We start from the raw sequence: 26,804 nt of genomic DNA on the forward strand, positions 1-26,804 counted from the left end.
GTCTACGGCGTTATCCGAGCTTCAAACACGAAATCCAGGCGAGAGCGGTGTTGACCGTCGCTGAATTCAGCGGTGGGCATGGGTGAAGCGAGGAGCGTTCGCACGAGCGTCCGATCCACGCCACGTCCAGCCAGCCTCCACTGCTGGTTACAACGGCGACGGCAACGGCGACGTAGCTAAACGCAGAAACGGGCGCTAAAGCGGCTGCGCTCTAAAAGGGGTTCTGACTCCGCTAACTACTGAGACGGAGCCTGGAGGGTGTTTCTATTCGCCGCTGTACTTCGGCGTACGAAAGAACCAAGATGGGTGTTAATTTTTCATGTGACAGGTTACAAGTTTCATCTTATAGTCACTCAATGCTGACACACACATATAAGGAGGCAAAAACCGTATGCCCCACACGACCAGCTATACAGCAGCAGTCCTTACGAAGCGATGATAAAGCTTCCACTGCGAAATGAAAAGAAGTGTAGACCAAGATGTTTCTTTACCAACATCACGAGTTGAAAAGTGGAACTGGTCGAGGTGTCTTTTTGCAGCCTCTATAGAGCATGATCTGAGTGACCATAGCAGGACTCCAGAGAGCGCACGCGCATCACAGTTTGGGTCCGACAAACGATCTGCAGAATAGAACCTTGAGTCTGGCAGAAATACCGTTGTCGGGCACAACTGACGCGCATATTGTGTGACGTTGCCAGTTTTATGACAAATGGTCAACTACGAGCTGTAAGAAGAGAACATGATTAGAAATGAAATGTGCACACTTACGCGTACTACAAGAACATATTGTTATATCGATGCACTGAACCGAAATTTCCGGAAAGCAACATTAATCAGATGGGAATAGTCACCTCCTTGATGTGGCTGGTATTTTTGTGCTATGGGAATGCATTCCCCTGGAACAGAGAGAAGGTGGTACAAAACAACCACTGGCTCGACTTCGCATTCCACGCGGCTAGCGTCGTACCCTCTCCCTGCTGTAAACAACGTCCGTCAAGGGGTATGTCGTGCTATGCAAAATTGCCCACTTTCACCTTCAATACTTATATTGCACGAGCCGTGCGCTGCTCCGCCGCCTTTTTTTCTCGCGATAAGCGCTGCCTCCGTAGAGTCTTTGTCAAAAAAATTGTGAGTACACTTTGGCAACTAAAGTGTTGACAGGCGAAAGCCGAGGACACTATGCCGTGACGACTTCCGGTGGATGTGACGTCACACCGTTCTCGTGGCTACATCGATGCCCAGGTTGTACATGTTTCGGGGATTTTAAGAGTTAATTACGCCTAATTACACATTTCTTTCATCTAATTTGACACAAATCCGACGTTATTCCGACCATTCTGAGGCAATTTTCGCTATGCCGTGACGACTTCCGGTGAGTGTGACGTCACACCATTCCCGTGGCTATATCGATGCCCGCGCTATTTTGACGCAATTTCGACATTTTTGTCTGTAATTAATCAACTAATCAATCTACAGTCATCAAGCTTGGCTTCTAGGTTCATTGTTCCCTCCTCTATCTGAAGCAACCATTGGTTTTCTTCTTTTTTAGTTCCCGAGATAAACGCGTGTGACACGCTTTGTTAACGGCCGACAGTATCAACTATTAAAGGTTTTCGCCTTAAAATATACATTCCAAGGTGTTTGCTTCCAAGGCGTGTAGAGGGGCTCTGTAGGAAATTTTGGCAGTCCTAAGCTTGGGAGGTTTGAGGACATGAGTTCTTCCCGCCTTTGAGAGATTAAACGAGACAGGCTGCAGGGCTCACGTCGCACCTACCGCACCACGCTGCCAGAAGCCGCATAATTTGTTCACCAGACCAGCCACAGATACGCCGGTGACATACACCAGGAGAGGTCGCTTGCTTGGTATGGCCAGATCCCCAGGCCGTGCAGCCGAGGACACACACACAAAAAAAATGAATGCACAAAGCCAGCAGGAACGAAAGAAAACATCAGGGCACTAATCCCCTACATAGAGCGAAGCACCCCTTTCACCATTCAACCGAAATAAAATATAACTTCGCTCCTGTATACGACGAGCTATTTATTGCGATGGCCGCATCGAGTCTGACGACGTACAGTGCTCCACACGCTAAAACGGTGTGCTTCAGTGAGCGTCTTCGACATTCGTAAGTGTCCGCTTTGTTGGATGAAGGTTTTGGAAGAGTGAGCACTGTGACAATTCATACGAATGCGCATTTACAATAAACAGGGAGTTTTAGCATAGGCGGACCATATCGATAGGGAGATAGGGGAATAGCAGGGCGCTAGTGCGAATGAGTAGAACAATAGCGCCTGTCGTGTTAATGCCCTGCGCATGCGCAGTGGCGCCCGACCATTCCCCTATCCCCCTAATCAATAGGGTCCCCCTATTCTAAAACTCCCTACCAGGAATTTTAAAAACAGCGCCCAGTGCCGCTAAGCCTAGCGGGCTATCTGGTTCTGTTCTGCAGCCAATCAGTCATTCTCTTTCGTTTTTACGTCACGAATGGTGAGAACACCCTATTTTTGAACGTTCAAAGCCATGCGCCGCTTTGTGGCAGTCAGAAATACTAGAAGCGCTTGTTATAGTAATGAGTATATTGCAGCGACCCTGGGACGTCCGTAATTTCTCGCGCTTTAGATAAATATGGGAAGTCAGGTCGTACGGTTGCCGGCTAATCTGCCTGACAAGGGGACGAGTACAGGAGGCAGAACGCAGACGCCAGGGTTCGGGAGTAAGGAACGCCGTTCCGAGAAGCTGAAACAACTTTTTCTCTTTTTGTGTGTGGTGCGTCCGAGTCACAGATTGAAGAAATTAAACAGTTACAAGTAGGGTTCCTCAGTGCCAAAGAGCCCGCTGCAATGGAGAGATTTAGCATAGCGAAGACGTGCTACAGAGTAGAGCATAATGGGTTCACCTGACGGCTTCTGCGCACGCGCAGTTCACTACGTGCGTGCAGCCGGCGTCCGATAAAAAGGTATACGTCTTCGCGATGGCCGGATGCCACTCAGTAACGAAGCGGCAGATGCCCTTCTAAGGAGGTCGTCCAGCCAGCGGCGGTAACCGATTTTCGTGAAGTGATTAACCTTCGATCAATCCCGAGTAACGCTATCTTATACCCGTGTCACATGGATAAATTTGATGTCATTAAGTGCTTACTGCCTTAAATTTTAGTGGCAATCGCGTGGGGCCACACGCGTACATTTAACGGCATTCGACTTACTGCCATTCACGGCCTACTATGCTCCTCACAGCTCATTTGCATTCTTTTCTGCATTTCTGCATTCCACATGCAGAAAAGAATGCAACTTTGTTAGTAACAACTTCCTAACCAATAACAAATGGTTAATTCATAAACTTCAGTCAGATGAGGCATCTCCACTGCATAATTTATGCGAAGGGCGCAATTTTATCAGCCCTTCTGAGAGATTAATCTGTCAGCTTGAGTGCTGACACTCGACTTTATGTCTAGTTTTTCGACTTGTCAAGCAAGAACAGCAGCATTTTCTGCAAAACAGTTTCTATATTACATTTCAACAACATTGCCGAAATGTTGTGCTAATTTTACAGCACTGTTTATATTTAGACTAAACTTTTCACTGCCATGCAGGCGTTATCGTCATCGTGTCTTTCGTGCAACGACATTAAATGTGAACGTGTAACACCAACTCTGAAAATAATGGCACTAAAACATAAGGCCTTAAGCACTTACTGCCACATCTTGGGCGTGTGTCGCACGAGTATTAGTCCCTAGTCACGCTAGCGCGAAAAAGGATTAAAAACGGATCAACCGGGAGGTGAAGAAAATGGGTAAATGCCATTGGTTGCACACGGTGTTTCTCATATCCGCCGCTTATACCTTCCCAAACAAGTCGCAGCGTGTTTACTTAGTTCCTCGCGAGAAATGTGCTGCGGGACAGACAAGGCTTGAATAAAAGAAAAAGGCCTCCACGAGCATACAATATACTCAGGCATACTACAATAAAAAACAAAAAGTTTTACGATGCTTACGATGCCTCGTAACTTGTAAAACCCAGTGAGAGCAAGCGTATGTGTTTTTTTTAAATCTCAACCCCTTTTACATTTTCCTTAATCCTTTACTTCATTGTATGGTCCAGGTCTCCACCCATTGCAGGACTACTACTATGCCTTTATTTTTGGCTTTTTCGCGAACCTGGGGGCAACCAGTTTTTTTTTCTTTTTTTTTGGTTGGGGGGGGGCATGTAGGAGAGCAGGTAAAAGGGGGGAAACTCCTCAAGGTACTCCTGTTCACAGCCATGGCACTTCGACCCCCCCCCCCCCACCCCCCCCCCCCCTCCCCCCAGTTTGCCCTTGGGGTAGCAGCGCTGCCCATTCCCCTCGAGGTCGGTTTTGTAAACGGACTTGACTCCGGAGCAGCGCAACGCTCGGCACTGTTCGCTCCACCCTCCTCGCGGGGGTGCAAAGACTGCCGAAAAGTGGGGACGCGTACTGTGTGGTGGGTACGCTCCCTTTCAGCCTCCTCCGCACGACTCACCAGACAGCAGGGAGGACAGCCGCTTCTAGGAAACACGGTGCATTCTCTTTTGGAAGAGAAAGCACCAAGGCTGGTACCTGCCACTGCAGTTTTCACTTAAGGTAGACAGGACATACCTCGGCACCATGGAGGTGGCTCACTCACGTACGGCAGAGGAGTTTGAGCACCCGCCTCGCATGCGAGAGGTACGGGGTTCAATCCCCAGTGCCGCTGGGTATCCACCAGAGATACAGTGGGTACAAGCTTTCCCGTGGCGTATTCGCCAACTGCAGCCTGTACAGCCACAAGGCTTGAAAGCACGGTGAATCGATCACGGTGACTGAAGATTGTCACAACCCCTTACCTAAAAGGGATAAATAATCCCTAAATAATGCTTAAAAGCCTATAGCAACGTATTGTTACTGAGCATGTAATATTTAGTTTAAAATCAATACTGATATTGCAGCGCTCTGAATAATCTTTAAAAAAGTTGGCAGAAAATGTTTTGAAAATCTCAAACGGCGTTATATGGCACTAAGCCTCACGATTTGCGACCTAAAAGGGAAAGGAGAAAAAAAATGAATTTAAGAAACAATAAAATTACAGTACAGAGAGGGGAGTCGAACGGCCGACCTTTCATACGCAACACGTGCCTCTAATACACTGCGCCATAGCGCCGATCTCAAGCCGTCGTTCTGAATGAATATTTATAACCAGCCTTAATGTGGCTGCTACCTGCCGGTGGGCGGCGCTGTCATCGCTGGCTGTTAAAACGACAGGTTAAAAACGCGGAAGTTAAAAATTGGATGAATTCAATGGAAAAGAAACATAGTGTAGAACTATATCGATTCTGGAAAAGGCAGATCAGGAAAGAATTTTTCTATGATAACTCAAGAGGCAGTGCCCTACTTTTTGAAGCTAGATCAGGGTGTCTTAGAACGCGCAGCTACAAAAAGAAATTTAACGAAGAAGATGACACATGTGCAGTGTGTGGTAGATCTGTGGAAACAATTGAACACCTCATAATCAAATGTGATTGTATCCATCCGGATGTCGATGCAGGCACAGTCACTCTTTCTGAGGCCCTAGGGTTTAAAGATAACAATGGTCATGTAAATAAATCTGCAGTGGAAGTCAGCAAAAAGCGATTGGAGGATTGGTGGCCGAAAAGCAGAGATGTGGCATAAGGTTAGAATTGTAGGAAACCGTAGGCAAAGGTGATGGAGAATCTTAATGAGAATTGCCAACACAGTAAACAAAAAAAAATAAATAGGGAAAAGCTGAGCATGGTGGAAATTGCCACCACCCCGTTCCAAAGGGGGCGCTCCTATCCATCCATCCATCCATCCATCCATCCATGTACCGGCTGCATTTGGCAAACAGGCGGCCTGGTGCTGGGCTTCTTTAGGGTGAAGTGCTTGGGAAATGGGTCTTTGACCCCCACCTAGAGTCAGCCAAAGCTACTTGAGCCATTGCGCCATAAAAATTCACAATCATCATCATTCACACTAACGTCCACTCACGCCCACATCTGCTCACTCACACTCATGCTCATAGTAACCATGTCTACTCACTCTCACAACCACTCACGTCCACTGAGGCTCAGATCCACTCACGCTCAATCACCGTAAAGTTTGTAGTGCATATTTGCTTGCGGACGGCGTCCTTCAAGAGTTCTCCTTTTTTTATCTTGTTTGATGGCAGCAGAGATGAGCCGCGGCCGGCGACGCTCGTGAATAAAGTGGCCTTTGTTCTGGTCACTTCTGCTCGAGTAGCCTGACGGGTCTGCATACCCCGAAAAGATACAAGTCATGTTCACATGAACGCGGCAACTGCCGCATCGCATCGCATCGCATCGACTTCTATGGCATCTCATTGATGTAAATGGCGGTAATGCGCTATGAAAGCGCGTCGCATCAATGCCCCAGACGAGGGTAGATCGGGAAAGGCAACTCGACTACCTCAGTGAATGGAAACAGATTTGGAGGCGCCCCTTCGCCCCCCCCCTCCCCCTTTCCCCCTGTGGCGGCCCTCAGCCGGATGACAAAGCAGGCTGATGTGCTAAAGATGGGGCCGGCTGGACCCCACTGCTACCTCCGCTGCGTGCACTGGGTGAGGGGTCACCGTCCTGTCAGACTTAATGCGGTACATGTAAACAGTAGCGTACCGGCTCCGCGAAATAATGCGACGCGCTACAGTCGCATTCATGTAAACGCGGTTACAGTGATGAGCCGCCAGGGGCTTTTTCGTAGTAGTAGTAGTAGTGTTTTTTTTTTATTTTGCATTGAATATGGAAGGTAAAATATTTTTTTTCTACCCTGGCATCTGCTATCGGTGCTGGAAGCACCTGAGCTGGGACAGCGAAAATAAAGGATAGCAGGCAGTGTGTAGAAGTGAAAAGAAAGAGGGGAGGGGACAGTAGAAAAGACAGGGAGAGGAGTACACTGACAAAAAATCTATTTACATATATGTCCAATTTACGGTTTCGCTGCTGGAAAGAAGGTGTCGCTTGTCGCGCGTCTTCCATGGCTTGAACGCATGCTACGCACGTGTACTCGCCCGCTCACTGCTAAGGTGACCTGGTGGCGTGAGCAGCATGCTGAGTTTCACTGTCGGCACAAGGGGTGTTCTGAGTGCGGGACTACTGAATGGTTGCCGTGCCAGATGGTTTTGCAATAACGGGGATCGGCCTCTAAATAACAGTAATGAGTTTGACGTGCCTGCACGAACACACTGAACGCCCGTGGAGGCCGCAAATATTTCTGGACGAGTGCGTGCTTCGAAGGAAACGAACATGGCTGGAATGAGCCTTTTTAGCCATAGCGCGCAGATCTGGTCTCGAAAAATGAACGCAAAGGCATTATAGATCCCTTTACAACAGCCTCTTGAGCTGTCTCGCCGGAGCAGGTGTGTGTGACCGATATGTGGCAAGGCTGCGTGCAAAATGTTGTCCGCGCTGCACTAAATCCCTGACTTAAGAACACTTTAGATCCAGACCCCATGTTTTCGCTTGAGATGAACACATTGCGCAGCGAATTTGACTGTCATTGTGAACCCTGCGAAAATAGTGGTGAGGAGGTCATGCACATGCGTAGCACGTTACCAGAAAAAGGGCCATTTCAAAAAGTGATCAAGTCATGTACATCATATTTATTTTAATGTGAGATAATGTATGTGCTTATCAGTGTTACGGAAGGAGGTACCGGTGTATACACTGTCCGGGGGCGTACTGCCGAACCATATCCTGTAGGCGCACTCGAACAGACGACGCCCAGGAGTGCGATCACGTGACATGCCGCCACTTCCGTCAAAAGCGAAAATGGCTGCTTTATGAGTCGCCGCTGCGGCCACTCATAAAGCAGCCATTTTTGCTTCGTTTAGGTACTGTGCTTCAAAACTGCTGTGTGTGCGCCTTGACACGGTCTTGGCTGCCCGGCCGTCGGACTATTTTCTTACGCGATGACAGCAGCGTCGCCACCCGTTTGCGGCTTGCTGCTCCGTACAGTATATTTTGTGATGATGGGTGCTCGGGTTACGACGTGCGAAAACATCGGTATGTAGTGCAGCGGTCTCTTCTAGAGCGTCGTCTTTTTGTATTATGTCCTGCCGGCTATGCAGACCTATGTCTGCAAAAGTAGTTGCGTGCAGAATTGGTGACAATGCAAACTGCTCTATATGATCGTGGGCTGAGCCAGAGTACTAGTTTTTGGTTTAGGTTGCACAAACATGGTGTTCTCAGCTAAAAAGGTGCTATAGCATTTTGGGCCGTGGAAAGGCGTCTTTGAGGTTATAGAGGCTATAATGTAAGCCAGCGGCTCTGTTCTTTATTTTTAAGCAGCCTAATTCATTTTGTGCCATGACCAATCTGCGCTAGAATGTCAGCCTCCGAGCACTGGCAATGATTTTTACACCAGAAAGAGAAGTGCTTTGGCAACAAGAAAGAGTGTGACCAGGAGGATTCGGTGCGTCTGGCAGTTCCTGGGCTGTCACAAAATTCTGTGCACACTGTGCGACGAGCAGTATGATGGCGATTCCAGTCTCTAACAGAGACATATGATTCAGGCTGTGCTTGACTTATGTACTCGAATCCAAGAAGTTTTAACAGTCTTTGCACTCTGCACAATTATGCGACACGAATACATGCGGCAATTGGCTTTATGCATTTTCACTCTCTCCACTATGTCATGAGCGAGTTTCCATGTTAATGAGGTGTAAGTGCATTGAAAAGGTTTTGTCCCAAGAAATATTGCCCATAATTTGAATCCATAATAATGGGGTCTATATTAACGAGGCAACACCGTATATATTAAATTGTGGTTATTTTTTAGTCCTCGTGATGACACAAGTAATTGAGCTGTGTTATTTAACTAGGTGACCTACGAAGAAAATTTGCCATTGCGAATTATGGAAGCTGATTAGAAGAAAGTGTTTTATGGTGCAGCAGTTTGGTGGTCGAAGAATAACAGTTGGCTTTACCTGACACCACTTTGAAACAGTAAATGGGAAAACGAAGCCTGTGGAGCTGGGAACAAGGACAACACCACAGCACAGAGCAGCCATTCTTGTTCTGCTGTTCTCATCCATCAGCACAGTATCAACATGCCGTCTTTCCAGAAGTTCATCCGATAGCACACTCGGGTCAAGCCGTGCGAAACTTAAAGAAGGCACAACAGGACAGGACGCAGTGTGTACATATATCTTGTTCATACCGTGAACATATCTTCCCGCCTCATCATAGCTGGGCCCCTGTATGTGTCATGCCAGTCATCACCCAGCACCTACGACTATATTTGTGCCGTTGGCATGTGCGCCAAATTGTAAAACACATTTTGTTCTCTCGTGGTGCTATAATGTTCTGGCACATTAAGTTGTTTCTTCCAAATCGCCAAGGCTTTAGAAATCGTTCTTGCAATAGCCAACTTGCTCTCATCCTTCTTCAACGGCAACATCCTCCTCAACGCCTTTTTCCTGGCTTGGAAAAAGCATGTCATGAAATCTCTCGTTTATCTAAGGCTGATTTTCTCATGCGATAACTTGCAAGTGGTCTGTAGTAGAGTAGAATGTTCATAAACTCAACCGCTTTCCACTGCTCCAAAAATTGCAGTGATCGAGGCCTGCGCTTTATGTCACGTGGAACATATAAACCAAAACTAGCAGGTACCGTGGATACATTAACCTTTGACTGTCACTACATTTTTGAAGCTTATGGCTTTTTAGATGCCCAATAACAAAGGAGTAGTTTCTTCATTACCCCCCGTACAAAGTAGGTGCATAAAATCTAGTAGGAACTGTGTGACCATCCCAACGCCTAAACACTGCATTGGAGACTCACTATAGTGGTGATGTTCTCGAGCAAAGCTCCTGAAATCTTCTTCAGTGCGCAAGGGGATATCATGGGAATAAAAAATAATTTTCCTGTCAAGTATGCGCCCTTTTGAGTTCACCTTTAGCATCCAAAATAGGCTGATGGGGCCCTTAATTCCATTTGCAGCAAGCCCTTGCTGGAGTACCACACACAAATGAATGGATTTTCACAGCACTGACCTTGAAATTGTACATAAGGCCCTCATCAAGCAGCTTCGAGACAAAATCATTTAAAGTCACATCTCCCGGCTTACTGTCGCCCTCATAAAGAGCAGCAACAAATGGAGGAGTGCGAACTTTCCTTCCTGTATCATCCGTAGGGAACTCTGGATCCATGGTATGGCTTCAGCACTTTAAGCAGGGAATACAGGTGTGATGGAGGCAATTTACTATCAATAGCCCATACACGCAAGTCGTACTCTAGACACTGAGTAGCGGCCATAGACTCAGGTGTCATCCTGTCTTCATACTTCACCAACTCGTAATTGTCAGAAATCCGCGAGAACTCTGACATTGCACTTCCTATGTAAGAGACGCTGATAGAGGTGCCAGAATCCGACAGGTGAGAACTGCGGCTTTCATCTGTGTGTCCTCGGCTGACGCTGATCTTTAAAGAGGATAAAATAACATTTTGCGATGAAAAGGCGCCTTGATACTGTCCGCGCGTCTTCTTCTTCTTCTTCTTCACCTCTTTATCGCTACACTTCTTTCTCCACGCTTTAATCATGCGCCATTTTTATTTTTTTTTAGGAAGGAGAGCCTTCATCACGAATGAAATGAAGGCTTGCGGTAGATCAAAGCTTGGTAGATCAAGTGAGCATCATATAAGCTGGTCTTATATGACTGTTCTTATGTACGGCAGCTTGAATAGCGAGCAGTGATTTCCCTACACAACATCTTTTCAGGTGTGCTATTCCTAGGCGACATATGAAGGACACAAATAAAAATAAAAGTGACGACAGCTTCTCTCCTACCTTCAACACACCCCCTAATTCCAATTCCTTGGGAAATCCTGGCCGCAGGAAAAAAACATTTGCAGTGGCTTAGCTCAGCTATGCCAGGATATACGTCGCGAGAGGCACGGTATATCCGCGGTTACTCATCACCATCATCTCTCGGTCGGAGGCGAGCGGCGCGGCACACCAGCTGCGCGGCTGTGACGTCAATCGGCTCCTCGCGCATGCGCACAAGTGGCGCCGAAGGACTACAACGAAACAGTGAGACTGCCGGTAATGTAGCTCTCGCTACAAAAGCTAAGTGGTCAGGCTTACTCGCCTATATTTTGTCGTACTAACCAAGCGAGCGAATGTGCACGCAATCGCGAAGCTGTCCAAAGCAGCATGTGGGGGTAGGAAGCTTCCCATTTTCACACAGGCTGGCATGTAGCCGCGGCCCCAGATTGAGCGGGTGCGCCTGCCACCCAAAGACGCTAGCCCTCCCCATAGCGTTTATGTTGCACAGCATGAATGATTTTTGTACTCTAAAAGCACTACCTTTAGTGATAAATGTGCAGTCCGGTTCGGTGAACTGCTCCTCGAAGTTGCATTCACACACAAGGAAGACTGCATTACTTACTTGTTAACAAGATGGTGGACAACTCACATTTTCTAAACAACTTGGGACACCACAGCACAAAGGCAACGAAAATTTAGGCTTCTTCCTCGCCGGTTTTAAGCTGGCTATAAGCTTCTTTTCTTCATTTTTACCATAAAGCATTGGGTCTGTTGCGAACTGCATTGTGCTAGAGCCAACGGAAGCAAGAAAATTAAGTAGGTGCTGTCTCTTACCTTTAGCGTTTCACTGCCAAAAAGTGAATATCTGCTTCAACCCTGTGTCTAGTGGTAGCGAACACAAAAAGTAGCGTTGTGAGCTAACATTCGGGTGAGCGAAAAGCCAAATGTCACCGCGACGAGTAGCAGACGATCCGCACCCAAGAGAACAGCAGCGCCAGTTTTATTGTCGTGAGGCGGAGGCGCGCGGAACTGCGCCTTGCCCTTTCCCGGTCGGCACACCTACTATATATATATATATATATATATATATATATATATATATATATATATATATATATATATATATATATATATATATATATATATATATATATATATATATATATATATATATATATATATATATATATATTTGGTGTAGGCGCTGGGTAAGATCCCTGTATATGTCTAATACTCCTCCGCATACCCTGGGCTCCAGTCCTTCGCTGGTGGACACCCCTGTGCACCGTGCTAGCCGGAGAAACCAAGGCCTACCTCCCGAACACGGGCTTTTGGAGTCTGCAAGGGCACCCACCCATCGACCTGTTATGCCAGCTGCAGCTATACTATACCTTGCAGAATCCGCGACTGCCCTGTCCCTTTTGCTCACCCACGGCATCTGCTCAGCGCGAAGTCTCATTCATCTCCGCGACGGCTGCTCTGAGCTCCTGGTGACTAACTTCTCTAACGAGCCCCGGCACCTTTTTCGTGCTACTGCCATCGCATTCACCGACCCCTTAGCGGAGGTTTCTGAATGTTTCGCGTTCGAAGCTGTTAGACCTGTGCGCCCATCCCTTGACATCAGCCCGGACCTTTCGGCGACTCAACAGCGAGAACTACGTGCCCTCCTACTCGAATACGCTACCTGTTTCGCTTCTTCGTCGAAAGTCCGGCAAACGGCTCTTCTCAAGCACCGCATCATTACGCCCGACGATGCCCGCCCTATCCATCAGCAGCCGTACCGTATCTCACCGAAGGAGCGCGAGGCGATCCAAACGCAGGTGAAGGAGATGCTTTCAGATGGAATAATTCAACCTTCCAGCAGCCCCTGGTCTTCACCTGTCGTGCTGGTGAAGAAAAAAGATGGGACACTCCGCTTCTGCGTGGATTATCGAAAACTGAACAACATCACTAAAAAAGACGTCTACCCGCTGCCTCGTATCGACGACTCGCTCGACAGACTTCGTCGCGCCCAGTACTTCTCCTCCATTGATTTAAAGAGTGGGTACTGGCAGATAGAGGTCGACGAGCGGGACCGCGAAAAAACGGCGTTCGTGACACCCGACGGACTGTACGAATTTAAAGTGCTACCTTTTGGGCTATGTTCAGCGCGGGCAACTTTCCAGCGGATGATGGATACCGTTCTCGCTGGACTAAAATGGCAAACTTGTTTGGTTTATCTCGATGATGTCGTCGTATTTTCCGAAACCTTTGCCGAACACCTTGAACGCCTGAGGACAGTATTAGATGCCCTCCGATCGGCCGACTTAACGCTAAAGCCAGAGAAGTGCCACTTTGGGTACAAAGAGTTGAAGTTTCTCGGTCACCTCGTGAGTGCCGATGGCGTTAAGCCCGACCCCGAGAAAACTGCTGCCGTCGCCAACTTTCCTGTTCCTGCAACAAAGAAAAGTGTGCAACGTTTTTTGGGTCTGTGCGCATATTACCGCCGCTTCATCGCCAACTTTTCAAAGATTGCCGCACCCCTGTACCACCTCACGCACAATGATACACAGTTCGTGTGGGCTGCCGAGCAGCAGGAGGCTTTTGCCGAGCTGCGCAAACGACTGCTAACAACCCCTGTTCTTGCGCACTTTGATGAAGAGGCTGAAACCGAAGTCCACACCGACGCGAGCAACGTCGGCCTCGGCGCCGTACTCGTCCAACACCAGGTGGCAATATATTGCTCAATATCTGAGTGAAAGCAACTGAACCAACTCGCCACTAACCCTACACTGTACAGCACCATGGTCATAGAGTTACTTAGTATTACCTAGAGGAAAAGCTGGCGCCCGGTCTATGAGTTTGCATGGAGTTCCCACTAGACAACTTCAGCGACTATGGGCGCTCAAAGCATCATGGGCCGGTGAGCTACCGAGTGCAGAACTGCAACTTTTGGCCAAAAAAATAATGCAAAATAAACGCTGTTCGATAATGTTGTGTCCCCTTATTGCTTTTGTGTGTGTGCGCCCCCCGCGTCCTCCTCCTAACGACAGTTCGCATCCTCCTCCTAACGACCACTCAATCCTCCTCCTAACGACCACTCGCATCCTCCTCCTAACGACCGCTTGCCCCTCGTCGCACGCTGTCGCCGGATGCCCCCCCACGGTGCGCCCCGCACCCTCCTCCTGTTCTGGGAAGCCACTCCCTGCCGTGGACGCTTCTCCACTCCCTCCTTTCTTCGGGCGGCCAGTTCGGCTCCTGCCTCGGTCGACGCTGGTCGCACCCTCATCGGCTTTAAATAAACGAAGTCTTAAAGTACCGTGTGCGTCTTTCGCTGCATTCAACACAGCGACCGGACACGACAGTGGCGACGAGAAAGTGGATTCGACCCGCGCTACGCAACGCTATTGACAAGCCATGGCTACGCGAGGGTTTCCCAATCAGATACCAGAGTTCAACGGCTCATCGTGGTCATCGTGGGTTGGACGCCTTCAGTTCTACTTTGAAGCTAACAACATCACAGACCCAGCCTTGAAGAGGGCCAACCTGCTGACGCTGTGCGGGGAGCAGACCTACGATACTGTCTGCGCCCTTATTCAGCCAAGCACACCAGCGGCAGTGTCTTACGACGACATCGTAAAAGCGCTGCAAAAGCACTACGACCCAAGGCCATCCGAGGTCTACAGCCGGGCTCGCTTCCAACGACGAGATCAACTGGGAGGAGAAACTGTGAGCGCCTACGTAGCCGCGCTCAAGAAGCTCGCTGCCGACTGCAATTTTGGAACGCTGTCGACAACAGCTACCGGGCAGGAGGGAGACGCAGCTTCTGCTAACACCACCATGCTTCCCTTGGACGTGATGTTACGCGACAGATTTGTGTGCGGACTGAGTGACGAGTCACTGCAGCAGCGCCTGTTCGCTGAGAAGGACCTCACATTCAGCAAAGCTTACGACATCGCCGTTCGAGCGGAGAGCGCCGGTCACCAGCAGAGAGGGATTCGCCGGAACACCGAGCCGGTACACCAGACAAGCAACCAGGTGCGCAAGCCTTCTGTTGTTGTAAAATCGGTCAAAAAGGCACAACGCTGCTGGCGGTGTGACGACCAACACAACCCCCAGGGATGTCGATTCCAGTCAGCCACGTGTAATTTTTGCCACAAGCGAGGGCATATCGAAAGAGCATGCATTACGAAACGGAGACTTGCCAAGATAAAGTCACCTTCCCAGCCTAATCACAGCGTCAACGCCTCAGAGAATACGCCGCTATCTGATCTCCATGGAACAACATCAGCAACACCATCTGTGTTGTACGACCTGAACACCATGAATCTCGGCACGCGACCGAAGATTTTTACAGAAGTAAGCGTACATCACCAGCTGATTAAGTTCGAGGTGGACTCCGGCGCAGCCTGTACTCTGATCAGTGAGGACACGTTCCGAACTTCATGGCCATCTGACGCACCCGCCCTGCAACAAGACGACACGCACCTGCGAACGTGGTCAGGACAGAATCTGCCACTATTGGGCTCTGCCAACGTGCAGGTTAACTACAACGGCCAGACCCATACGCTACCTCTGCTTGTTGTGAAGGGCACAGGATCAAGCCTTCTAGGGAGAAACTGGTTTTCTCCACTAGGCGTGATGATATGCGGTAAACATCAAAACGCCGATGCGCTAAGCCGTCTGCCACTAGACGCAACTGTTGACGAACCATTTCCACCAGGAGACGTTCTGATGTTCGAAGCACTGCCAGAACCTCCGCTTACAGCAGGCACAGTTGCAGCATCTACGCAGAAGTGCGCAGCTCTCCGGCTAGTTTACACAGCTGTTCAACAAGGCAACGTGCATAAACTCAAAGGGGACAACTTCGACGCTTACCGCAGGCGAGCTACAGAGTTGAGCACCCATCGCGGCTGCATCATATTTGGGTCCCGAGTTGTGATGCCGAGAGAACTACGCGCACAAGCTATGTCTCTCATCCACGCCGGACATCGGGGCATCGTTGCAATGAAAAAGTGTGCCAGAAGCTACATGTGGTGGCCTGGCATTGACAACGACATCGAAACAGTGGTGCGAGAATGCAAGCCTTGCCAGAGCAGCCGGAGCGCCCCGCCGAAAGCTCCTGTCCCAGAATGGGAAAAGCCAGACACACCATGGCACACACTGCACATTGATTTTGCAGGACCAATTGAGGGCTGCACTTTCCTTGTGGTCGTAGATGCCTACACAAAGTGGCTTGAGATAAGGCAAATGGGACAGACGACTTCGGCAGCAGTCATTGACAACCTCCGATCACTATTTGCAACGTTCGGCCTGCCGCGCAAGGTAGTGTCGGACAACGGAACACCGTTTGTGTCTGCGGAGATCCTCAAGTTTTATCGCGACAACGGGATCTCATCAGTTACATCGGCCCCCTACCACCCAGCGACAAACGGACAAGCCGAGCGCTACGTAGCCGAGCTAAAACGCGCCCTTGAAAGAGATCAGACAGGCTCGCTGCAGCGCCGCCTTGCGCGCTTTCTCTTCAAGCAGCACACGACGGTTCAGAGCACAACAGGCGAGACCCCCTCGAAAATGATGTTCGAGCGTGAAATGCGAACCCAGCTCACAGCCATCCTCCCCGAGCCAAAGGCAGAGACGTTCCGGGAAGAAAAAGCAATTCCGCGCTGCGGCACGCTTAATGAGGGGCAGCACGTCCTCGCCCGACAGTTTCTGAAAAAGCCACGCTGGGAGGAAGCTACAATTGTCAGACGCATAGGCCTGCGCTCTTGGCTCGTCAACATACATGGCACAGTAGCACGCCGACATCTCAACCAGCTGCGTAGATTTACGACGCCGTCTGAGAGCTGTCCGCCAGCGGAGAGAACACGTGCACCATTTTCCCACATAGCCTGGCACCTCTTCCCGGAAGAAGAGACTTCGCCCAGGACAGACCTGGGAGACACAGCGAACAACAGCCAGCCTACAAGTGTTTCTCCCCCGAGCGCACAGGGCCAGCGCGCCTCCACGCGTGAGCGCCGACCCCCTGCACGATACCAGGCAACTTTCTAAGGGGGAAGGAAGTGTTGTGTCCCCTTATTGCTTTTGTGTGTGTGCGCCCCGCGCGTCCTCCTCCTAACGACAGTTCGCATCCTCCTCCTAACGACCACTCAATCCTCCTCCTAACGACCACTCGCATCCTCCTCCTAACGACCGCTTGCCCCTCGTCGCACGCTGTCGCCGGATGCCCCCCCACGGTGCGCCCCGCACCCTCCTCCTGTTCTGGGAAGCCACTCCCTGCCGTGGACGCTTCTCCACTCCCTCCTTTCTTCGGGCGGCCAGTTCGGCTCCTGCCTCGGTCGACGCTGGTCGCACCCTCATCAGCTTTAAATAAACGAAGTCTAAAAGTACCGTGTGCGTCTTTCGCTGCATTCAACACAGCGACCGGACACGACAGATAATCAAGAATGTCCCAACATTCAATATTCTTCAACAGGCGCACTTTTAAAAGTAAATTTGTTTAAAAAAAATGTTGCTTGAACACTTTAACAGGTTTTTTTAATGGCATTTCGGAAAAGATAAACCTTTTATTGGCGTCGTGTGCTGCTGAGTTTTCGCTACTGCGACGTTTGCACACTACCTTCCCGCCACGTATGCGCGCACACACGGAGAACAGCGTTTTTGGAATAAATGGATTCATTAGTGCGACTCTATGTTGACGAAAAAAAAAAACCGACTGTCCCGCAACAAGTACCTCTCCGGCCCATGGTGCGTTGTGTGTCCATGTCCATGGTGGCTGAAGTGCAGCACCGCCAGCTTTCCGTCTAGGTAATAGTAAGCAACTCTATGATCATGTTAGTAAAATAGAGGCTTCGAATGAGCAAAAATTGCGCTCAAAACTATTTTATTATTGCACTATGCAGCCGTAACAATACTTCATTACAAAAAGCAATGTTATTATTTTTGTTGAAAACTCAAATTTGTTGCCAGACCCTTCAGAACACCTGCTGTCGGCAGATATTTCTAAAATAAAATATTCATTTTACACGTCAGCTAAAAATGCCAAATAGAAACATATTAATTTGCTGCGCCAAGAAGAGTCACAAATATATAAAAGCTAGACGACGTACTCATTCGATTGCATACAAACACATTGTAGCTGGAATGTTGTGTCTAAAACACAGCGTGGCCAGACTTTTGTGTACACAATGGCAACTATTTATTTTTTTTCTGAAAAGTTCTGCGTCGCCATAAAATGTGCGATCTTATTTTTTGGTGCAGTAAAATGTTAACAATGGACTGTAAACAGCAGTCTAAATCTGAGTGAATTATCTGACTGCAACGGAACACGCTCATCTAATTTCGGTGCGCATATTGTTACATCCACCCGCCGCGGTGGCTCTGTGGTTACGGCGCTCGGCTACTGACCCGAAAGACGCGGGTTCGATCCCGGCCGCGGCGGCCGAATTTCGATGAAGGCGAAATTCTAGAGGCCCGTGTGCTCTGTGGTGTCAGTGCACGTTAAAGAACCCCAGGTGGTCAAAATTTCTGGAGCCCTTCACTACGGCGTCCCTCATAGCCTGAGTTGCTTCGGGACGTTAAACCCCAATAAACAAACCAACCAATAAACCAATATTGTTACATCCGCACATTGCGATCTGTGTACGCGTTCTGCGGAACGCTACAGAGCGTCTTTCGAGGCGCTACAGAGCGTCCTGTGCAACACAGGTTGCAACGGACGCCTTTCATGCCGTATTAAGGCGAAAGCCTTTAATGCCTCATTCTGTAGTGACCAAGACGAGCTAGCAAATGTGTCCGCGTTTCGGATGCATGCCTTATATGGGCATATGCCAATCCATAGCCAATCGATAATCAGGTGCAATCGAAAGACACCGGTACATGATATAAAGGGATTTCATGATTATATCATTGTACTTAATGACTAAATGACTAATTGGTAATTAATTAGTAGTAAAGAATTGGCATATGGGACTGTGCACAGCACCTTAACAAACACTAATTAATCAGTGTACTAGTTAAGTTCACGTTAACAATCAGTAACCATACATTACCTAGTATCACGAAATGTGCGTCATGCTTAACTATCATTAACCATCATTAATAGACGTTCCATAGACATTGTGTCGAACATTTTGGAGAGTTCCACCACTTGACAGGTGAGTGGCAGGACATGATGGATGGCATTAGAACAATGTTAAAGACCAATTAGCCTAATTAACCTTAGACCACATAAATAAATAAAAGCGAGTAGGAAACTGGTCGAGTTGGGGAATCGAACCAGGGTCTCCGGAGTGCGAGACGAGCACGCTAACCACTCCGCCATGCCAGCACGATGGTTCGGAATGAACGAAGGCGCGTCTAGCTAATACGGCGTCTTCGTTCACTCCAATCTTCCTGCCTTCCCTTACAGCGAGGTTCAGGTGCCCACCGAGATATGCGAGAGAGGTACATTTCCTTTCCTCAAAAACCAATTTACCGTCGAGGAAGGCGTAGAACCGAATGGGCGATGGCGTTCTGTGGACTCCCTGGCAGCGTTGCAAGACGCTGTCGCGTTCCACTCTTAGAGGCAAAGCTAACCACTCATCAGTGACACAAGCAGCAACATTACGCTAAAGGCTTTCGCCTCACCGCACTTTAGGTCAAAAAAGTGCCCCCCTGATTTTTTGTTGACGGCGTTCGGACGACCTAGAAAGACCTTTAATGTAGGACCCCTGCCTAAAAACATGGATCCTAACCTACACGAGGACAGACGAAAAGCAAGGGCCGAGCAGATAGAAAGGAGGCTAGGCCGATCAGAGAACACAGTCTATACGGACGCCTCCATGTACGTACATGCAGGGAAGCGCTTAGCCGCTACGGTGGTAGTTAATAGCACAGGAGACATGGCCACATGCGCCTCAGTGGAGGTCGTGGGCATAACGGAGGCCGAGGAAATTGCCGTCGCGCTGGCGGTAGCAGAAGGCTATAGGAAAGGCCGATCCCTAAACATCTTAACAGACTCGAAAGACACGTGTAAAAACTATACGAAGGGCAGAATTAGCGGCATGGCCCTCAGGATAATCAGTGGGCCAGCAGCCTCTGCTGAGAAGACACCCATACAACACATAATCTGGGCCACGCAGGCGTAGCGGGGAACGAAAGAGCAGACAGCCTAGCTCGAGGGCTTACATACCGAGCAGGCATGTCAGATGTTCTGGAGCTTCAGCTACTAGCATGCGAGGGGGGATACACAGAGACATTACAACTATACAGGGGGACTAGATTCAAGTACCCACCACCACACAAAGCCCTCCCGAGGGAGGAAGCAGTCGGCTGGCGTAGGCTACAAACAAACTCCTTCCCCAACTTGTACATCTATAACAAGATGTCACCAACACAATACAGAGCAAACTGCCCCTGGTGCGGCGACACACCCACACTATACCACATCACATGGGAGTGCGAACGAAATAAAGCATTCCACCAACACGAATTCCCGAGTGCGGAGCAATGGGAGAGCCGGCTCACCAGCAGCGAGCTCGCGGCCCAAAGGGCCTTAGTGCGGCACGCTACTGATGCAGCGCGACTCAGTGGAGCCCTGGACTAGGGGCCCAACCTTGCTGAAGAGAAGCCTCAAGTCGCCGGCGCCACGAAAGACGACGGAGGCTTCGAATCCGCGAATCTCTTAAAAGATCTCAATAAAAGTTTTCTACTACTACTACTACTGTGCGACCTCCTCTCCCCCATCCTGTGCCTATAAAATTGCCATGAAGATAGCGTTTGGTGGGGATGTGCTGGCTGACCGATGCATCGGAAATGTGTGTGTGCGTGTGTGTGTGTTTGTGTGCTGTGTCTGTAGCGCGTAAATAAAACCGCTTCTTGAAGCCAACGTCTTCTTGTGGATGCAGCACCTATCGAGCCCTGAAATTATATCCACACTCATAAAACAAACATGCAGTAATTTTGAACAAGCAGTTTTTTCGGAATTAGTCGCAGCGTAGCAGCTAGTGCGCACTTCAAGGAAGTTTTTAATAGAAGCATCAAATCCACGCCGTGGCGCCACCATAGTGCTGTGTGTCGAAGCCTGCAGTCAGGTATAATACATGCCAACCTTTTTAGAGCGCCGGCTCTTGGTTCTTTCCCAGTTTTTCATGCGGTGTCGTGGGCACCCGCAAACAAAGCGTGGCATCGTCATCGGCACCGCGCTAATATGCTATAGGATGAGCGCCAGCGGCTAGATGCGCCATCGTTTCCAAAAGAGCATCGAGTCGCCACAGGACCCTGGCCGCCGTTATATTATGCGAAGCATATTACTAGAGCTACACTACAGCCCGTCGAGCGCGGCGGTGGAGCTACCATTGACCTTGAGCGTGACCACGTGACACCACGTGACAACATGACGTCACAGCAGAGGAGATGATGGGCTGCCGGCTCGCGCGGTCGGCCGCGGCGGTGGAGGCTCCACATCAGAGGCGCGGCGGCTGACCACGTGACAACATGACGTCACAGCAGAGGAGAGATGGGTTGCCGGCTCGCGCGGTCGGCCGCGGCGGTGGAGGCTCCACATCAGAGGCGCTGCAGCTTACCACGTGACGCTACAGCAGCGGTATTAAGATGAGCTTGCTTCGCTCTCCGGGCACTTACGAGGCGGCCAGGTGTTGGGATGCCGCCTAGAAGCAGGGCTGATTTGAGCGACGACCAAGCCTAGCCATCAATATGCTTCGCATCTGACTAGGCTTAACCTTAGCTAAGCCTCAGCCATTTTTTTAGCCAAAGTGTTCGAAATTTTTTCGATTGTCTTTTAGCATACATTAGATTGCGCTGTAGCATTTAGCGTTCAAATCAAATTTGCACCATAACGAGGACAACGCTAATTACGTTCGAATGCCTCACGTAAAACTGCCTCACGTAAATGCCTCACAAACCATTTCGTGGATATACTTCCTGGCCACCGCAACAATCAGCCATAAAACATTTTAATGATCAATGAAAGCAACTTTTATACGTTGCTTTAAAGTTGTATCAGAGAACACAAGCATGTATGCCTATCTCATACTTAAGTGGCTAATTTTTAATTTCATTTTATTCTGCGACATCATAGCTCTCATAACGGAAATCCAGTTTTACAAATTCTGTTTGAAATGATAAGGTTTGCTTGAGATAACCAGAAAATATGGCCACCAAATCCTGTTTCCCTGACGACACAAAGTATTCTTTTCCAGCCTAATCCGGGAGTCATCACTAGATAAGCCCTCCAAATTTCGTGCATTTCCTCTACCTTCAATCCAGTTTACTTACTCCCAAATCTCATTATGTTTAAAATAATGAGGATGTCAAGTGTAGCCTTTCATGCATTACTAGGCACCCACTTTGTTTTGCATGCCCAGAGACATTTGATAATGCTTTGGAGTTGCACAGATTATAGCCAGCTTGTTTTAAACACGTCAGCAATCAACGGCCTTCAGCAGAACGTCCCACACTTGTTTTCAAAGCTGCTCTCTGGCTTGTGCAACTGCAATGTCAGCTCAGGAAAGACTGCTAGAAGAGAACTGATGCCCCGCTGTCACTGTAGAGAACAAAGCCGCTCACTTTAACCGAATGATGCACGTCACGGCCCTTTTCCAGCCAGAGAGTTCTATTTTTATTTTGGCTTGTATAATGACCTGAAAAATACAACAAAAAATTGCCGACGATTATGTTACTTCCTAATGAGAAATTCGAGCGCAGCTTATCAGCTGATTTAGCTTTTCGATAGATAGAGGCGAAGAATTAGAGCAAGACATGTATGTACAATTACAGACAACTTGTTATTTTTCACACATTTTCCTTCTTCAAGAAACACTCCACTAACAGTTCTTGACTGTCATGAAAGAAGCTTTGCGGTCAGGGAAATAGATGCATACACGCTCGACTTGCTGCACCAATGCCTACTCGTCAAAGACGAGATCTCTGCAAGTATTTCGCGAGGTTGTCACAGCTGTGGGTGGCATTACGAGCGGGAGGACCGGGATGTTCTCCCGCATAAGTTGTAAGAAATTCCTGTTTGTCATTATATGTAGTATATTAAAGTCCCCACCCACCCTGGCAGGTAGCAGTTAATGGTTGAGTGCGAAAGTTCGCTCACCGCTGTCAGCGCTAACGCCTGCAGCCCACATCTCTCTTTCATCCCCCCACGTACCTATAAGCTGGAGCGGTGTTATCACCGCTCCTGTTCAACATAGCTATGATGCACCTCCCAAGCCAACTGGCCCGGGTGGAAGGCATTCAACACGCGTTGTATGCAGATGACATTACAATTTGGACCACTGAGGGGAGCCTTGGGGACATGGAGGCCCGCCTTCAGCAGGCCGCTTCCATAGTCGATGCGTATGCCATTGACTGTGGGCTCCAATGTGCTCCAGCGAAATCAGAGCTTTTGCATGTCAGAGCGAACCCAAAGGATAGGACAGCAATTCACATCTCTCTGTCAGGAGGTCCTATTAGAGAGGTGGAGGAGCTCCGTATTCTGGGCCTTTTCATTCACCACAGACTCAGACCGGACTCCACCATTCTGAAACTCAAGAGAGTAGGCGAACAGGTAGGGCGCATGATCCGCCGCGTTTCCAACAAGCGGGGCGGTCTGCGGGGCAGGGACGCGCTTCGGCTCGTCTATGCCTTCGTGACTAGCCGGATCCTCTACGCCGTGCCATATCTCCGCACTACTAAGCAAGACGAGGCGCGAATAGACGCCGTCATCCGCAAGGCAACTAAGCGAGCCCTGGATCTCCCGGTGGCTACCTCTAATGCCAAACTCAAGGCATTGGGGGTGCTAAACTCCTACCAGGAGCTGCGGGAGGCCCACCTCGTGAACCAATACACGCGGCTCATGCAGACGGCCCCTGGGCGCCGCCTGCTAAACCGCTTACACATCCAACACGACTGCACTCCAGAGGAGGCGGAGCGTATCCCAGTACTGTGGCGCCATATGCTCTGGGTCTCCCCGCTCCCCCGTAACATGGACACCGACATGCACGTAAACAGGCGACAAGCGCGGGCTCGGGCTCTTGAGAGACAACACGGCTCCCGACCCGGTGTATATTATGTAGACAGTAGCAGGCCCATCGCCCACGGGATTTTACACGGCCGCTGTCGTTCACCAGGAAATGCACAATGATGGACTCTCTTTTCGAGCCCCGAATTCAATGCGAGCCGAGGAAGTAGCGATAGCGCTTGCTGCCGCCCACGCCAATTCGAGAATCATCATTACGGACTCCCGAAAAGCATGTGATCATTACTTGGCAGGGGAGATCTCCCCCTTAGCTGCTTGCATTCTAAGACGGACTGCCACTGATCCAACACCCAAAAGAATCATTTGGGCTCCTGGCCACCAGGGCTTACGAGGTAATGAGGCCGCTGACGCGGCTGCCCGAGCGCTTACTCACCGGGCTCCTCATCCCAGCTCTTCTGGCTCGGAGACTAACCAGCCGCTGCTGCGATTCAAGGAAATTATAACGCATTATAGCGACATCCACCGCCTTTTCCCGGCCCCTGCAAAGGGGCTGAGTAAGACGGAGGAGCGAACTTTAAGGCGCCTGCAGACAGGTACTCTACTCTGTCCTGCAATCTTAAAGCATTACGATCCTAACACGGATGGGCGATGCCCACACTGTGGGGAGACCTGTGATATCTTCCACATGGTGTGGGCATGTACTCAAAATCCCCACCTCCCCCCTTCCCCTACCCCTTCCAGAGAGGCATGGGAGACTGCCCTTCTCAACTGCTCCTCGCTTGAGTCCCAAAGGGCTCTGGTGAAACGGGCTAGAGACGGGGCATTGTCATGCGGTGTCCCGGACTAGGGACGCCGACCATGTAGCGTGGCCACTCTGTGGCTCCCAAACTCTATTTCAGAAATTAAAAGTTTTCACCACCACCACCTATAAGCTCGATTCAGGCGTCGGCTGAACCAGGGAGCCAGTTATGCGCACTTCCTTCCCTCAAAATGGCCCAACGTTGTCAATGCCAACACATGCAGCGCACATTACCACTACCGCCCCGTACCTTAAAGCACGATTGAGGTGTCCACTGTTCCAAGAGAGCAGTTATGCGCCTTTCCTTTGCTTTCCAAGCTACCGCTCCAAAAGGAAACTTTTCGATCATGGAAAATTACCTGCGTTTTATGGGCGAGGGACATTATTCACACTAACCATAGCCAGCAGATGCGGCTTTTCACAGGTTCAAATCCACGTCGGTTAGTTAAAGTTAAAGGCCCCTTTACAAATAAAATCCGTCGGCAGTGTTGCCGGCGTTGGGAGCGAAAGGTCCCCAGAGAGCAACCGGCAGGTGGGCTACCTAAGTCACGTGACCTTGTGGCGTCATGCCAACCTGCCCATCGGATTGTGAGCGAGAGAGAGAGAGAGAAAAACGTTATTTGAAGAGGAATTCGGGGCACGCCCCAGGGTCCCCGCACGACCCCACTGCACTCAAGTGTTTATGTTCCTAAGGTCCATAACACTGGCAGCCCGGCCGGTGGCGATGGTCTGCACGGCCGGGTCCTCCGAGCGCAGCAGGGTCTCCCAGTCCTCCCAGGTCTTCAGGTTCTCTAGGTCCCGCGGGGGAGGGTCCGCCGGGCAGAGGGAAAGTATGTGGAGGGAAGAGGCGAAGGGTTCTGGACATAGGGCGCATGTCGGAGTGGGGAAGGAGGGATGATAGTGGGCTAGGGTAAGGAGTGAGGGGAGAGAGTGTACCCACCGTGACAGGTGGCAGTTAAGTTAATGATTGGACGCGAGAGATCGTCCAGGAAGAGCAAACTGGGTCGCACAAGCCCCACCGACGGCAGCACCTGCTATCGCAAGACAATGGTGCATCGCTTAACCGCTGCAGCAGTGCACCAGCAGTGGTATGAGGACTCTCAGGGATCTATGAATGGGAAGTACAGAATGGCCTTCTGCATGTATGGGAATTTACCCACTTTGCTATCGCGTCATACCCTCAAGGCGGAACTGAAGTGTCTTCTCCAATTTTATTACTATTATTAATTGTTTATTTAATAAAATAAAAACGGAAGTAAAAAGATGTTGGTAGCTGCGGCATCTGCCATCGATACCTGAAGCACCTGAGCTGCGGCTAGCGTGAGTGGATGGACAGGAAGAAGAAAGTGAAAGAGAAAGAAAGTGGGAACCAATAGCGATAAAGGATAGGAGACTAGTTTAGCAGCAATAGTATATTTAACTAACCTTTCCAATCTGACACCTGTACACGTTCTGCGTTTGTTGACTATTCCCTGGTAAAATACACTCTGGATTATACGGATTATAACGATCTGCATTAAGTATTATCTGTTGCCATCACATCATTTATAAAAGCGCACTGATCACGCCATTTCCATATGTATAGACGGCCGGGATTGCTATAGTTATGCGTGACCTGGTGCAATCTGCGCATGCGCACATGGCGAACAGATGAAAAACACTGCACAACGTCGTGCGGAATGTGCTTCTTTCGGCTTGTTCTGCGCACTTTCGATGGTTTCTTTTAATTTTCTTCACCCGCCGCGGGGACTAACTAGGGTGATCGGCTGTCGAGCCGGAGGACCCGGGTTCAAACCTTCAAACGCGGCCAGAGCGAAACGCCAAAGGTGCCCGTGTTTCGAAATTATTGCGGACCCTTCCACTACGGCACCGCTTTCTCCCTCTCTTCATACACTCCTTCCCCTCTTCCCGCACGGCACAGTTGAGGTGTCCATCGAAGCTTGAGACAGTTACTGTGTCTTTCCTTTCCTCGAAACTAATTTTACTTTCCAGTTCCCCTTTCCTTATCGGTATTGTTATATATGGCACAGTGCTGAGAGCGTGTATCTGTTCTCGCTTCGACGAGCGCGGCTTCGGCCGCTTATCTGTTTTTTGAGCAGCGTCCGCTCCGGCGGACGCAGTTGTTGCTGCGACGCACGTCCTTTAAGCCGCCGCGGTGGCTCAGCGGTTATGGTGCTCGGCTGCTGACCCAAAAGACGCGGGTTCGATCCCGGCCGCGGCGGCTAGAATTTCTTTGGAGGAGAAATTTTAGAGGCCCGTGTACTGTG

The sequence above is a fragment of the Amblyomma mixtum genome, chromosome 6, assembly GCF_055824585.1.
Source record: "Amblyomma mixtum isolate Tamu chromosome 6, ASM5582458v1, whole genome shotgun sequence".
Lineage (NCBI taxonomy): Eukaryota > Metazoa > Arthropoda > Arachnida > Ixodida > Ixodidae > Amblyomma > Amblyomma mixtum.